A 16974-nucleotide genomic window follows, 5' to 3' on the forward strand; every position below is an offset into this window, starting at 1 on the left:
CACATGTATAAGGTGAGTGTATCACATTTAATCATGTAACATTTTCCATTTATTTTGTACCATTAAATCACAAGTCATTCCATTAAGCATTCATACCTTTTTCCAATATATATTTCACCATAAAATCAATAACACATTCACTTTAACTATTTAGCCCGATGAATTTTCATGGATAGAAATGGATACGTGAGTAACAAACTACAACACGCCAGTTTGCTCATAAGAGTTATTCCATCCAATAAACACCAGTTTGCTCAGAAGATCTATTCCATTTGATAACACGCTAGTTTCTCTGTAGAGATAAAATTGGAAATCCGCAACAAATATTGGATTCTTGTAACATCAGTGAACTTCCTTCATCTTCTTCACATCTTTTGTACAACCCGTGTTATGTGTAATAGCCCTATTGGTATGCCAATTTTATCCTTTATTCATTCGAGCTCCATATACATATCTGAATATTCTTTTGTACCATTCAATACTTTTCTTACCTTATGTGCCAATTTGCTAACATTTTCTATATACATTCAAACTCAAACATTTATAATTAAACATAATAATACCATATGAACTTACCTGGTACAACAACAAAAGTAGAATATCAGAGATTAATCCATTTTTTTTCCTTTTCCTATATTATCTACTAGTTGATTTGGATCTTGATCTATACCTTAATACTTTCAATTCATCAATGACAACCCTTCAAATTTTAATAGTTTTGAAATTACGCATAGAAATTAGCTAAATCAAGATGCAATGATCTCAAAAACATAAAATTCATGAAGAATGGACATTGAAAATAATTACATGCAAAGTCGATTGTTCAAGAATACCTAGAGCTGTTCTTTCTTCTTTAATGGAGATGCTTTTGGTAGAGGAAGATGAGAATGAAACTCTATTTCCATCCACTCAAGATTTCTACTTAAATAGCCAATACTAATCTTTCATTACTAGGCAAATGTGGCTAATTACCACATAACACCTTGATCAATTCTTATGAAATACATTTAACTAGGTAGTCAATAATTCTTATGGTTGACCTCGTACATCAACATTACTAACCAATTCAACCAACTATCAAATCAAGGATTAATATAACACTATAATAAGCTTGTAAATATTAATGAATAATATTTACTAACTCACTCTTGGAATTGTGGTCTTGAAATCACTATTTTTGACAGTACAAAAAATCAGGCTGTTACAATTTATGTACTTTATTATTTTACCATTGAAAGTTTTATTCTAAGCAATGGCTATGGCAATTTACAATAAAAATGCATAGACATAGAAGTTGTTGGCCTCGTGCCTAATGGAATGTAACACCCTAAAACCTGGTCTAGGAGTTTAGACCGAATTCGGAATGCTACATTGATCACCGAAGTGATCGTGTGAAATTTTTTTACAAAACCAATCGATTTTAATTCCATTTCCCAAAACATATATTTTATTAGGAATCCAGAAGCATATATGTACGTTTAAAACTAAAATTGTACCACAGCATTATAAACCTTACGGTTCGAAAATAAAAACTGAAATAGTAATTAAAAATTTAAACTAATATTTGATTTCCACCAAGACTGCCCAAGACCTCCGCGTACTCTGTCCAGCATCCATAATCTAGAACTGTACCTAAAAGGGGAAACAGAAGAGGAGGTAAGCTACTCAAGCTCAGTGTGAGATCAAACCAATTAAACTACAGAAGGGAAACTAGGAAATTAGAAGCAGTTCAGAAAAAAAAACATACTTATAGACCGACTAAAAATAGACACAGACCATATGTAATTTTACAGTCATATGGCTCTGTCAGTAGTTACAAACTAGGCCTAAATCCATTTCCAAAATCAGAATCAGTTTTCAGTTGGGGCCTTAGTCCCTTTCAGTAACTATTCAGTCGGACAGTAGCAATCTTATCTACAGAATCCTCTTAGGCACATGTGCCTTACAGTCAATATGTTAATCACATCTAAATACAATGTCACGTTCAGTCAATCATATCATTCGGACATTTTTATCGAGCAGTACAATCACATTCAGTCACACAGATACAATCAGATACATATTAGTGCAAATAAGTTATAAAATAACCGACCCATCTAGCCAACACACCATCTCCGTCCCCCATCACACCTCAATAGAGCTGTAAGCTCTTCCAACCAATCACTTTAGATGGGGATATAATCAACCAATCCATCCAACCCTACACTCCATATGATGTCATCTTGGGTTGCTCGACAATGATAGACATCAGCATTGTCCTCGACCCTTAGAGAATTGGGAATGCCCACGACCCTCTGGGTATTAGGGGCTATCAGTAAGCTGTATAGTGCCATACGAAAGACTACGGTACAGACATGCAGTATGAACTGCCAGATGAGATATATTACGCAGCAAAGCTAGCGTATAAGTTGTACTGTGTAATGCGGTAAACCGAGGTACAGCTGTACTGTGTAATGCGGTACATTGCAATACGGTAATCCACTATACCGTTGCCAATAATGTTCACGACCCTCAGGGTATTAGGACCGCCTACAACCCTCTGAGTACTAGGGGTTATCAGTAATAACTAGTAGAGCAGCTGCCAGATCAGATCAGACTCCCTTCTCTTCACAATCCCTCCCAAAATAGTTTATGCATATGTATATATGTATGCAGTCAAATGTACACAACCAGAATACTAGTCTCAGATAATTAATCAGAAGCAGACATTCACATCCAATCAATCAGAAAGAACCAGTTGCACACACACACTCACCCAGTTAATCGGGTTCAGAATCAAACATGTCATATACCCAATCACAAATAACACATTATTCAAACTCAGATCAGAGTCATAAGCACCCTCACTAGAGCTTAACCAAGGGCTAGATCATACAAAGCAGCAATTACAAGTAACTTTGACCTAAAAATAATTTGGCGAGATAGGGACACACGCCCGTGTGCTACGGCCGTGTGGGATACACTAGGCCGTGTGGGGGTCAAAATGCTTATGTGTAGGGTAACACAAAGTCGTGTGACGGGGGCACATACCCGTGTGAAGCAAAGACACGACCGTGTGAGCTGGCTGTGTAACTCATTGTTCCATTTCACTTATATTAGGTGCAGGGCAGACACAATCGTGTGAAGGTGTTACACCCCCGTGTGGCCATCAGTCACAGCCGTGTATCCTGTAACACACGCCTGTGTGGAATCCCTAGGCCCCATATTAGACACACACCGTTTCCAGCCTCAAAACACCTCCCAAATCATATTAGATAAAAAATATGCAAAATCCCACACAAATCAAGCATAAAACAACAATATTCCATCCCCAATCGACTATTCACAAAGTTGGATTAGGATTCACAACTAGAAAGGAAAAAGGCTGGGAACCCACACCTGCTTCGACGATAAAAAAAATGACAAATGAGCGTACTTCCAGCAATCGAAGACAACACGTTCTTTTCGAATCACTTTTTTTAAAAAACAAACAGTAGAAAAATAATGGGGAGAGAAAAATGAGAGAAAGATATCGTGAAAAACCCAAAAATAAAGAATAAACATCAAAATAAAAATAAATGAAAAAGTATAAATTCACATCAATTAAAAACTTAAACTAAATTATCAATTAACAAAATTAAAAATAGTTCCACAAAACGCCCACAAGAAGGTTCGAACCTAGAACCTCAAGGTACACTAACATACAATCTACCACCATACCAGCAGGCCCATTCTGACACTGAATTGCACAAATAATCACTTAAGTACAACCTTTTCACTGTCTCTATGCTCAAAACCCAAAACTTCTAAGCCCAAAATTTGGGGTGTTACAATTCACCCCTCCTTAAAAAAATTTTGTCCCCGAAATTTCCAACTATTAAAACAGTCTAAATCACAAACTATACCACTACGCTCTTGCTGCACACTCTAATCCCCAAAACACCACCGCACTAAGCTTGAACCTAAGACTTTTCACATACACCTAGAACACTTAACCATTGAAGCAGATACACAATTGTGCACACACAATTTCTATACTCAAACAACACATCCAAACATTTCCAATTATACCTGACTCAAAATTGTCGAGGACAATCTCAAACCCAATGCTCCTTAGATCCACATCTAAGAGACGCTCCTAACTTTCTCCAGCAGTCACCCGAATGACGTCCTTTACAATGCTCGTAACGTACCACTACTAGTACTACCGTTGCTATCACTTGGATGCGTCCTAGCAAGCTTCGTAGGACGAGGCTCCAACCTTAAAGAACTGCAATCTCTCTTCTTCCTACAATCCGCGCATCTAGCCTGAAGCATTTCACTATTCTCCCTTATCCTAGCCTCAAACACTTACTCTAGCACTTCCCTTACTAACAAGGTTAATGTCTCAGTGCCAACCGTCGGATTATCGCTACCTGAAGTTGGCAGACTCATATTGACATCCTCCTCCTAAACAGTCCCACGTTCCGGAGAAGCAGGAGACTCCTTACGATCCTATTTACCCTCAGAATCCATATCAGTAAAAATTTATACTTTCAGAAGACAAACACAAAATCAGTATTAAATCTAAATTCAAGTATTTCAGTTTCGAATTTCTACCTAGACCAGTATCGGAGTCTCAGACAGTTCATTTTCGTAAATCATTTTCAAATTCAAACCATTTCAACTTTCAGTGGTACATTTTTTTCAAAGGTTTCTAAAAACCATTTATTTGCGCATGCGCACACGTCCACGTAGAAAACACAGGCCGAGTTCTTACAAAACTAGCTTTGATACCACTATATGTGACACCCCAAAATTTAGTTTAGGAGTTTAGATCGAATTAGAATGTTACATTGATCACCGAAGTGATCATAAGAAATTTTTTTACAAAATCAATCGATTTTAATTTTATTTCCCAAAAGATATATTTTATTAGGAATCTAGAAGCATATATGTACATTTAAAACTAAAATTGTACCATAGCATTATAAACTTTATAGTTCGAAAATAAAAACTGAATAGTAATTAAAAATTTAAACTAATATTTGATTTCCACCAAGACCGCCCAAGACCTCCGCTACTGTGTCCAGCATCTAAAATCCAAAACTGTACCTGAAAGGGGAAACAGAAAAGGGGGTGAGCTACTCGAGCTCAGTGTGAGATCAAACCAATTACACTACAGAAGGGAAACCAAGCAACTAGAAGCAGTTTGGAAAAAGAACATACTTACAGACTGATTCAAAACAGATACAAACCATATGTAACTTTACAGTCATATGATTCTGTCATACACAATAACGGTAATTCCTTGTAGTCACATTAAGCCCATTTCCAGAATCAGAATCAGTTTTCAGTTGGGGCCTTAGTCCTTCTCAGAAACTATCTAAATACAATATCACGTTCAGTCAATCATATTATTCGGACATCTTTATCGAGCAGTATAGTTACATTCAGTCACAGAGATATAATCAGATGCATATGAGTGCAAATGAGTTATAAAATAACCCACCCATCCAGCCAACATACCATCTCCATCCCCCATCACACCTCAATAGAATTGTAATCTCTTCCAACCAATCACTCTAGATAGGGATATAATCAACCCATCCATTCAACCCTACATTCTATAAGATGTCATCCCGGGTTGCCTGGAAAAAGTAGACATCGGCTTTGTCCTCGACCCTCAGGGAATTGAGACTGCCCACGACCCTCTGGGTATTAGGGGCAATCAGTAAGCTGTACAGTGCCATGCGAAAGACCGTGGTACAGACATGCAGTATGAACTGTCAGATGAGATATATTACGCAGTAAAGCTAGCGTATTAAGCTGTACTATACAATGCGGTAAACCGCGGTACAAACGTCCAGTATAAACTGCCAGATCAGGTAGTGGTACTTAGCATAGCTAACATACATGCGGTACAGTGCAAGGCGGTTATCCGCTATACCGTTATCAGTAATGTCTATGAACCTAAAGGTATTGGGACCGCCCACAACCCTCTGAGTACTAGGGGCTATCAATAATAACCATCAAAGCAGCTGCCAGATCAGATCAGACTCCCTTCTCTTCATAATCCCGCCCAAAATAGTTTATGCATATGTATATATGTATGCAGTCAGATGTACACAACCAGAATACCAGTTTTAGATAATTAATCAGAAACAAACATTCACATCCAATCAATTAGATAGAACCAGTTGCACACACACTCACCCAGTTAATCGAGTTCAGAATCAAACATGTCACATACCCAATCACAAATAACTCATTATTCAAACTCAGATCAGAGTCGTAAACACCTATACTAGAGCTTAACCAAGGGTTAGATCTTACAAGTAACTTTGACCTAAAAACAATATTTGGTGAGATAGAGACACACGCTCGTGTGCTCCAGCCTTGTGAGACACTTCAGGCTGTGTGGTGGCCCAAACGCCTCCATGTAGGGTAGCACACAACCGTGTGATGGGGGCACACGCCAGTGTAAAGCAGAGAAACGACTGTGTGAGCTAGCCGTGTAACTCACTATTCCATTTCACTTATATCTGGTGCAAGGCAAACACGGCTGTGTGAAGGTGTCACATGCCCGTGTGGCCGTCAATCACAGCCGTGTGTCCCGTAACACTCATCTGTGTGGAACCTAGGCCCCAAATCAAACACACGGTCGTGTGTCTTGAAACACACGCCCATGTGGAAGCCCTAATTTTCCAAATCAATCACACGGCTGTGTGGCCAGGCCGTGAGACATCCAAAAATTGGCCAGAACCCTAGTTCCCAAATCCATACGGGCGTGTGCCACACACGCCTGTATGTCTATTGGAGAAGTCACGATTCCTCTCCGGAACAGCCCTGAAAACACCGTTTCTAGCCCCAAAACACCTCCCAAATCATATTAGATAAAAATTATACAAAATCCCTCACAAATCAAGCATAAAACAACGATATTCCATCCTCAATCGACTATTCACAAAGTCGGATTGGGATTCACAAGTAGAAAGGAAAAAGGTTAGGAACTCATACTTCGACAACGGAGAAGATGGCAAAGGAGCATACTTCCAGCAATCGAATACAACACATTCTTTTTGAATCACTTTTTAAAAAAACAAACAATAGAAAAATAATGGGGAGAGAAGATGAGAGAAAGAAATCATTAAAAACCCAAAAATAAAGAATAAGCATTAAAATAAAAATAAATGAAAAATTTTAAATTTACATCAATTAAAAACTTAAACTAAATTATCAATTAAAAAAATTAAAAACAGTTCCACAAAACGCCCACAAGAAGTTTCGAGCCCAAAACCTCAATGTACACTAACATACAATCTACCACCAGACCAGTAGGCCCATTCTGACACTAAATTGCACAACTAATCACTTAAGTGCAACCTTCTTACTGTCCCTATGCTCAAAACCCAAACCTTCAAGCCCAAAATTTGGGAAGTTACATGGAATACTTGCAAAGAAATTTTTTAACCATTCAACCTCATTACTAACCAATTCCAGAACAATAAACTCTGACTCCATGATTGATTTTTCTATAACAGTTTGTTTGGCTGATCTCCATGATATTGGTGGATTTTTGCTCATTTAAATATGAAATCCAATTAGCATCATTGTGGTGGGAAATCCATTAAATAAGAAACCATAGTTCATGATTCGTTTAAAATATTTCATAAGTCTACCTATAGTAAATTTAATTTTAAAATATTGCTATAAATATCAAAAATCAAATCGGTTTTCAAAATTTAATTTTTCTCTATGTAAGAAAACTGTTTTCAAACCTAATTTTTTCCAACATTTTGATATAGTAAAAATATATAAATAATAATTATATTAAATTAAGAGTCCTTTTTTTTGCAAGTAAAATATTTTTCGTAAAACATTTTCATTGTTTTATGGTGTTTGTTTGGTGAAAAATGAATTCCCACTATAAAACATTGTTCAAAATACGGGAAATGAGTCCTTTAGAAAAATGTCTTTCCCTTTTTTTTTCTTTTTCTTTTCTGTAAGACATTTTCTAATATTTCTCCTCTCCACATCCCCTGCAAAGAAAAACTCTCTTCCCCTTCCTCTTTCGTTGTGATCCTGACCCAATACTTGCCACCAGACAACAACGCTTCTCAGTACCTGTCACCGACATTCATCTTTGATCTTCCCTTTTCGACGACGACGTTCATCTTCCTTTCTTGAGGGTAAGAATGAAAAAAAAAGAAATATTGTAACACCCTAAACCCGGCCTGGACGTTTTGGCCGAATCTGGTGATGTTACATGGTAATGTGTTTGAAAACTGTAGCTTGTGTTGAAAAATCATAACATTTCCTAAAACATTTTCCGTTTAGAAATCGTCATTATCTTTTGTTAATTCCAAAGTCATGGTTTTTATTCAGTTGTCAGTTTTCAAAATATTATACATTACGGAAGCTTTTTAAAACAGTTTGTGTCCTTGTAGGTATTTTGCTAAAACATATGCATTTCTTAAAAAAATTCGTGTTTTACCTACCTCTATCAGATATAAAACATAAAGCAGAATAAAATTCAAATTGAAAGTAAAAATCCATAGAGGCCATTATTACAGTAAAATACCCCAAATAAAACTTTAAAAATCTAATTAAGTACGAAACAGTGTAAAAAAAGGGCTGTGGCCATCGCTAATTCCTCCGCCGCTATGATTTGCCTAAGTCTAAGGATTACCTGTATAGATAAATCAGAAGGGTGAGTTTACGAAAACTCAGTGTGTAATCCCCATACCAAATATTAGTCAGTATGCAAATATTAATAGTCTGGGCCTAAGCCCTTTTTAGAAGCAGTACCAGTTTGGGCTTTAGTCCATTACAGAACATAAGTAGTCATGCAGTAGGGTATTTGCCCATCACAATATCAGTAATCAGTAGGGCCTTGGCCTCTTGCAGTAACAGTAAACAATACGAATATGCAGTCACAAAATCCTACCTAACCAGCCTCTATACACCATCTCCGTGCAACCCTACACTCTATGTGCGAATATAATCAACCCACCCATCCCTACACTCCAAAAAGTACCGAATGCGACACTAGACAGTAGTTTGGAGCTGAGCTGCTAGTAAATTAGGCTCGAGGCCTTTCAGTGCACTTCCTCCAAGTAATATCAACCCCCAACCCAATGTAATGCAATATACAGTTTTGGCATGCTATCACATAATATCAAGAATATAATCAATACATACAATATCAAATCAGTGGGATATCATCATGCTTAATAACATGCATAATTATATCACTCATACAGTCATTTCAGTTAATTAGGGGTCTAGGTAAGCTTACCGACCCTACAGTAAGTCTACAGTTGACTCGAGTGACCCGTGTAACCTTAGCAACTAAACAGTGGAAATGGACCCACACGTTTATGTTGTCTCCCATATGCGCCCACAAGCCCGTGTGGCCCACACGGCCCAAAATGGCCTATCCACACGACCTGGCCTAAAAATTCCACACGCCCGTGTGGTTCACTCGTGTGGGCTCACATGCCTGTATAGCGCACACGACCTAGTTCGGTTCGACCCGTGTGTCGCACACGGCCTACCTCGTTAATCACACACCCGTGTTCGGTCACACGGCCTACCACACTTTTTGACTTTTCACCGATTTCCATCTACATTGTTATGGTTACACAACTTTTATGGTTCCGCAGCAAAACACTTCCGAGACCAGTAGTACCTTGAAATTGAACATTTCAACTTAATAGTTAGTCTCAATTCATGATTAGCACAACAACATAAAGCTAAATATACTTCCAACTCAATCGCACGATACTTACCTTGAAACCCTGAATGAATAAACTAAAACTCTACAGAAGAGGGACCTCGTTCGAACGATTCCTTGTTGTCAAGATGATAGTAACCTCCAATCAGTCACTTTTAATCGATAATTCATCAAAATTCAGTGAGGTATACCAACTATAATCATAAAAATCCCTTACCTTCGGTCGATCAACAGAGATCCTATACACTTAATTCGTCGAAGACCACTGTTCGGCCTTTCGATTAACACTTAAAACCAATAGAACCCCTCTTAATCAAATCAAGAAAATAGTTAAGAAAAAGAAACAAAAATGCCCAACTTACTGAATATGCGCAACTACATTGTGCAATCAAAGCGGATTGAAAACAAAATCGAAGAAGAGAAAGGGGAGGAAAAACAGAAATAGCAGTAATGAGAAGAAGAAAAATTCAACAGTGAGAGTGAAGGAAAGGAGGAAACATCAGAATACACAAAAGAAAAATCGATATTTTGAGAATGGAACAAAAGAAAAGAAAGTTTTCAGGAAGTTACACAATCTGATCACAATTCCTAAAATCTCTCCTCCTTATCCCTAAATTCGCCCTCACACTCCCCCACTACAACTCAAACACCCCCAAAATCGTCCACAACCTCCCACACATCTCAAACACTCAGTATTTTACCACATTTCAAACTTCCTTCACGGCACAAGTACAAAAAAAACCCCTTGTACATATAAGGATTCAAACTCAAGACCCCCAACACACTGACACTCCACTTAACCATCAAACCAGTAGGCCCATTCTGACATATTTTCACCAACTTTTAACTATAAGCCTACTGCACAAAAGCAAGGCTTTGTTCAATTAAAACAAAAATTTAGCTCAAGACAAGGCTTGAACCCAAGTCTTCTCAGACACTCTCAGAACACATAACCACTAAAGCAGATACACTGGTGTGTCACAAACATACAAAAATAAATATATAAGAGATTTTTTTGGGCGTTACAAATATATAGCTAATGTCGTTTTTGTTGATTTTTTTTACTTTATTTGTTCTTTTCTTTCTACTCTTTTTTAACTCTTTAGTAGTTTTCTCCCTGGTCTTTTACTAGTTTCACTCTTCTGCAACTCACTCTTTTTCCTTGTTTATTTTACAGGATAGTCTTGCTTCACCTCTAATATGCAATATTTTTTATATTATTAACCAAAATAAACCTTATCCACTACCTTATCTTTATCTGACTCTTTTGTTCTCGTAATTTCGATTTTATTGCATATCTGATTGAACAGAACAATGAAAAGTTTTTCAAGGGAGTTTTCTTCTTATTCTTTGATTGTTCTCAAAATGGCTTGTGATTTTGACTAATTCTCTTTATTTTTATTTCTTGAAATGGCTTCTGTTGTTTATTTCTAGTTCTTTTTATTTATTTTTATTTGTATGAGTGAACTCACATTTTAACTTTCCTATTATCCGTGTCCCATAATTTACATAGACTTTTAGTATATTATGTTTGTTGAATTTCAGGACTTATGTGTAAAATTTGTGTGGCAATTCTGCATATTATTTACTTGCCATGTGTATGTATAAAATCATTTTTCTTTTGCCTAGTTATAAATATTTCATATGATTTCTTTTGATGTAGTTAGCATGAATATTTTTAATGCTTGGTTTTGTGATTAATATAGAGATTCATGGTTTTGGGTCATTATTATTTTTTATGTTCTACCTTCTTACTTCACATATAATTGATATTCTTGTTCTTTAATTTGATAAATATTTAGGCAATCACATCAACTGGAACTAAGAAAGGTGAATTTTTGTTCGCTAATATAAGCACTGAGCTGAAGAACAAGAACATCACAAGTAATGTTAAAGTTGACACTAGCTCTTACCATGGTGAGTTCAGCCTTCTTAAATATACTATCTAATTATGATTTTTGGGGGTTTTATTTTTACTTTTTAGCTTTTCACCACTGTTACTGTTGATGAACCTGTATTGATTTTGAAGACAATCTTTAGTTTCATTGCCCTTGATCCAAGGTCTGGCAAGGTAATGGAGACTTCATTACTCTTGTCATTAAGCTTTTTGATCTTAAATACCAACATTTTCAACTTCTTGTTTATCCTTCCCTTTTGTAAACTTCTAGGTCTCATGAGTACATGACAATGTTTTTATTATTGTTGTAACATGTGGAACTACAATACCAATATGAATATGTTGGCCTAAGCACTAGCATTGGATTGACTGCAAATCCCCTTGTTAACTTTTCTAGTGTGGTTGGAAACAATAGTGTCACTGTTGGTGTAACACCCTAAACCCGACTTAGACGTTATGGCCGAATCTAGCATTGTCACATGGTAGTGTTTTTCGAAAACGTGAGTTGTCGCCAAAAACCTATTTTCTATATAACCTCTTTACAATATTTTATGTTAGTTATAGAACGTGTCATTCATTTTCAAAACATTATTCATTATCACAAAGTTATACTCTTTCAAAACGTTATTAATTTTCAAAATGTCACTTATTGCAGAATCTTTTTAAAACAGTAGCGTATTTAAGTGAATATTTTTAAAACGTTTGATTCTTTTTGAAAACTCGATTATCCCTATTACTAGCAGTTGTAAATCAAGCAATAAAAATCTCAAATTTAAAAAAAAATTAAATCTAAAGAGGCCATTATTACAGTAAAATACCCCAAGTAAAAATTTAAAGAAAAATCTAATTAAGTACAAAACAGTAAAAAGGGTCGTGTGGCCAAAGCTGAGTCTTCCGCCGCTCCGATCCGTCTAAGTTTAGGGATTACCTGTACAGATAAAATAGAAAGATGAGTTTACAAAAACTCAGTGTGTAATCCCGTATATACCAGCAGACAAAAAACAATCACAATCTGGGCCTAAGCCCTTTTTCAGTATCAGATCCAGTTTCAGTTAGGGCATTAGCACATCTCAGTACAAGAGTAGTCATGCATTAGGGCCTTAGCCCATTACAGTATCAGTAATCAGTACAGTAGATATGCGATAGCAAAAATCCTACCTAACCAGCCTCTACACTCCAACTCCGTCCAACCCTACACTCCATATGGGGATATAATCAACCCACCTATCCCTATACTCCAAAAAGTACTGAATGCGGCATTGTACAGTAATATGCAGCTGTGCTGCCAGTAAGTTAGGCTCGAAGCCTTTCAGTACACTTCCTCTAATCAATATATACCCATCCACATGCAATGCATCATACAATCGTGTTATGTCAAATCATGGTATCATACATGCGTTCAGTACAGTTTTAACAACATGCTCAATATACAGTCATAAATATATATCGTACATGGATATAACGGTTATTCAGTCAATTAGGGGTCTGGGTAGGCTTTCTAACCCTACAGTAGGTCCACAATTGACTCGGGCGACCTGTGCAACCTTAGCAATCAAATAATGAAAATGGGCCAATGTGCCCATGTTGTCAGCCCGTGTGGACCCACAAGCTCGTGTAGCCTACACGACCCAGAATGGCCTTGGCCGTGTGGATCACATGGCCTGGCCCAAAATTTTCACACGCCCGTGTGGTTCACCCGTGTAGGCCTACACGCCTGTGTGACCCACACGGTTTAATTTCGGCCGACCCATGCGTCGCACACAATTTTCCTTGTTGATCACATACCCGTGATTGGTCATACAGCTTGCCATAAGAGCGGCTATACGCTCATGTGATGTCGACAGCCTCACTTTTTCGCTTTTTGTCAATTCTAGTTTTTAGCGTTGTGATTACACACCTGATATGATTTTTGGTACCCAATCCCTCCTGAGACTAAAAACACCTAAACAACGACAATTCCATGACCCAAAATCAGTTGCATTTAAAACGAATACCATTACAACAACAACAATCAAACACCAATAATGTCGCTTACCCTTACCGCTCCAAAGGATGTAGCCTACAATTCCAAAGGTAGACCCAGTTTGTTACGATTTGTTGCTGCCAAACACAATTAGACATAACCGAATGTTAGGAACTTAACAATTCAACAAATAACAACTTCTTTCAAAACATTTAAGACATAACTTTCCCCTTACCAAAATACCTACCACCCGAAAGCAGCTCACGTTGAACAAGAATAACTGCTAAATAGAGAAATTGACAGAAAAGGGAGAATGAGGGGAATAAAGTATTTGGCGAAGAAAATAGAGAAGAACCAACACCAATTCTCCATTTTCAGAAACAAACCAAAAATCTAGAATGGAGAAGGAACAAGAATTCGACAAGGTTTTAGGGGAAAAGAAAGAAATTAAGGTGAGTAAATCAACCCAAAGAAAACAAAACTGTAGTGATAGGAAGTAAAAAAGAAAATTGATAGCAGAAGGAGGAGTTTGGGGAAGCACACTTCGGCAAACAAATAAGACAAAGAAAATGAGAAGCAAACAACACCCCTGCCAAAATTTTGAGTAAAAAGGGTAATTCAAATTCGGCACCAACACTAAACATATCCCTAAAACTTCTCTATAATATCCTCCAAAAATTCAGCCACAACAACCCCACACTCCTCAAACACTCCAACCGCCTACTAGCATCAGAATTCTATTAGCACACAAACACTTACATGACATCCAGCAAAATAAAACACTCTCCTGCGTCGCCAGGACTCAAACTCAAGACCGTCAGCACACTTAAACACTTCACTTAACCACTAGACCAGCAGGCCCATTCTGTCATATTTTTCCCAATATTTATTTATAAGCCTACTGGCTACAGATAGGGGTTTATTCAATTAAAACAAAAAAAGTTACCCAAGCTAAGGCTTGAACCTAGACCTTCTCAGACACTCCCAGAACACATAACCACTGAAGCAGATACACACTTGTTTCACAAACATACGATAAATAAATAAAAGATATTTGTGGGGCGTTACAGTTGGGACTGATTTCTCATTTGACACTACTAGTGGTAAATTTACAAAATAGAATGTTGGGTTGAATTTTACCATTTTGATCTCATTACTTCCTTGACATTGTAAGTGCTTTCATTGAAGTAGGAGCTAGGGTTGATTATTTATGTTTCACATGAAACTTGTATTGAATTACTTTATATGATCTTCTAGTCATTTATTGATTCATAATCATTGAAAGTTACCTAGAAATATCTTCATTTTTTCCCTTGTGCACTAGTTGCATTATTTGACTTGTTATATATGATTCTGGTTTTGATGACGTAGTTTTGTTGATTAACTCTAGGAATGATAAAAGGCGACACTCTTGATGCTTCCTACTACCACATAGTTAGCCCATTGACTAACACAGCGGTTGGTGTGAAGTTGAGTCTTAGCTTTCTAAGTAATGAGAACACTCTCATAATTGGTACGCAACATGCTCTTGACCCATTCACGAAGGTAGAGGCTCGTTTGAATAACTATGGCAGAGCATACACTCTGATCCAACATGAATGACACCCAAAATTACTTATCACAATACTTAGAGAGGTGGACACTGGAGTAATTAAAAATAGTGCTGAAGTTGGGTTGGCCTTGACACTTAAACCCTAGGAAAAGGCAAGACTGTTTTTTATTGTGTCATATGGAAGGCATGCCTTAACTTCGATTGGTTGAGGACTTGGAGAAAAATAATGTTATTGGCAAACTGTAATTAACAATTTGCTTTGTTGAACAAGTGTTATTTACATCTAATTAGTTCAACTTGTTTACTTCTTTCAGTCATTAATCTAGTAGACAGACATGGGATTTGGTCATTTATATGTTTGATTTCATATGAACTTACAGAGATTAGTATTTTATTTAAACCATTTTTTTAAATATACTAGTTTTGTTTTAATACAATTGAAATGAATTAACACCTTAGCAATTGGTATTTGGCATTTTGTTGATTTATTGGTCATATATTAAATTGTGTCACATCTTTAGGTACAAAGCCATAAAAATATTTTATACAAATTCACAAACTAGTTCATATCTTCTTTAGGTACAAAAATAATGTTCCCATACTTGATTTAGTAACAACCGCATATGCTAACAGCTAATACTATCATTATTTTTTCACAAACAATATATAATAAGCCTAATTTATAAAGGAAATTTAAACTTTAAAACCTTAAGCTATTAAGACAGATAACAATTATTTAGCCAAACTTAGATTATCACTCAAATGCATATAAAGAATTCCCACCATTATCTATCTTGTTATTGTGTAGAATGATCAAATAATACTATGTTGGGTTGTTTCAATTGACAGTTAATATTCTACCTTAATAATTGAGTACTATTATATATTTAATTTGATGCATTTATTTATAAATAAATCATTGCAATATATGCAAAAATAATGAAAAATATATATTTAATAGATACAAAATAAACTCAATTAAACAATGAAAAAAGAAGAGATTCTCAAATGTATGTTTGTTTCATTTAGAACTGTTTTTATGAAATATTGTTAGGAAATATGTTAAACATCAGAAAATATTAATTCTCTAAAGAAAAAAAGTCATTTTTCAGATCAGTAAAACAAACAATCTTTTTAGAGAAAGATTTTTCAAAAGATCATGGTAGTTACAACATAGAAGCAAAATTCTTAAAGAAACAAACGTATTACTAATAAAAAAAATTATAGAAAAAGAATCCTACTTTTTAAGATAAAAGCTATACGAAAAAAAAAGGACTTTTTTCGAAATGAAAGTTGTAAGTTAGAAAAAAAAATTATGATAGATAATAGGCTAAATAATCCATATATGCCAAAAAAGAAAGTTTATTGGCCAAATAGGTCGACTTCTTGAAAATTTAGGAAAATAAGTCGTTTTTGGAAAAATGTGTGTGAAAGCGCGTCTAATCGGCGCCCAATTGGACGCGTTTTCCCTTTAAGTTGCAATTTTTGACTTTTTTTTGTAATATAATTAGTTTCTATGGTTAGATTGTTAAATATTAATGGTTTTGTCATTGAATCTCAAGTTCGATTCCTCTCTCACTCACATTAATATTTTTTTTATTTCATGTTGTTTTAAAAAAAATTTAATTAATACTTTTAACATATCAAATTCCTTAGTTAAATGCTTAAATATAATAATTTCATCCTTGATATCCAAGTTCAATTCCTTTTTTCTAAATATATTTGTAATTTTTATTTCATGTTGTTTCAAGTTTTTTTATTAATAAATATATTTTTTTCAATTTTTTTATTTTAATTCATCTTTTTAATTATAACTCTTTTATTCATAAAATCAAATAATAATTATATAATTATATAATAAAACT

At 35.7% G+C, this 16974-nt stretch overlaps 1 pseudogene; it reads left to right on the forward strand.

Moving 5' to 3' along the window:
* The first annotated feature begins 5874 nt into the window (after positions 1 to 5874).
* LOC107963246 (mitochondrial outer membrane protein porin of 36 kDa-like) lies at positions 5875 to 15255 on the forward strand (annotated as a pseudogene).
* Positions 15256 to 16974: the final 1719 nt, after the last annotated feature.

This window comes from Gossypium hirsutum, chromosome A06 (assembly GCF_007990345.1).
Source record: "Gossypium hirsutum isolate 1008001.06 chromosome A06, Gossypium_hirsutum_v2.1, whole genome shotgun sequence".
Taxonomy (NCBI): Eukaryota; Viridiplantae; Streptophyta; class Magnoliopsida; order Malvales; family Malvaceae; genus Gossypium; species Gossypium hirsutum.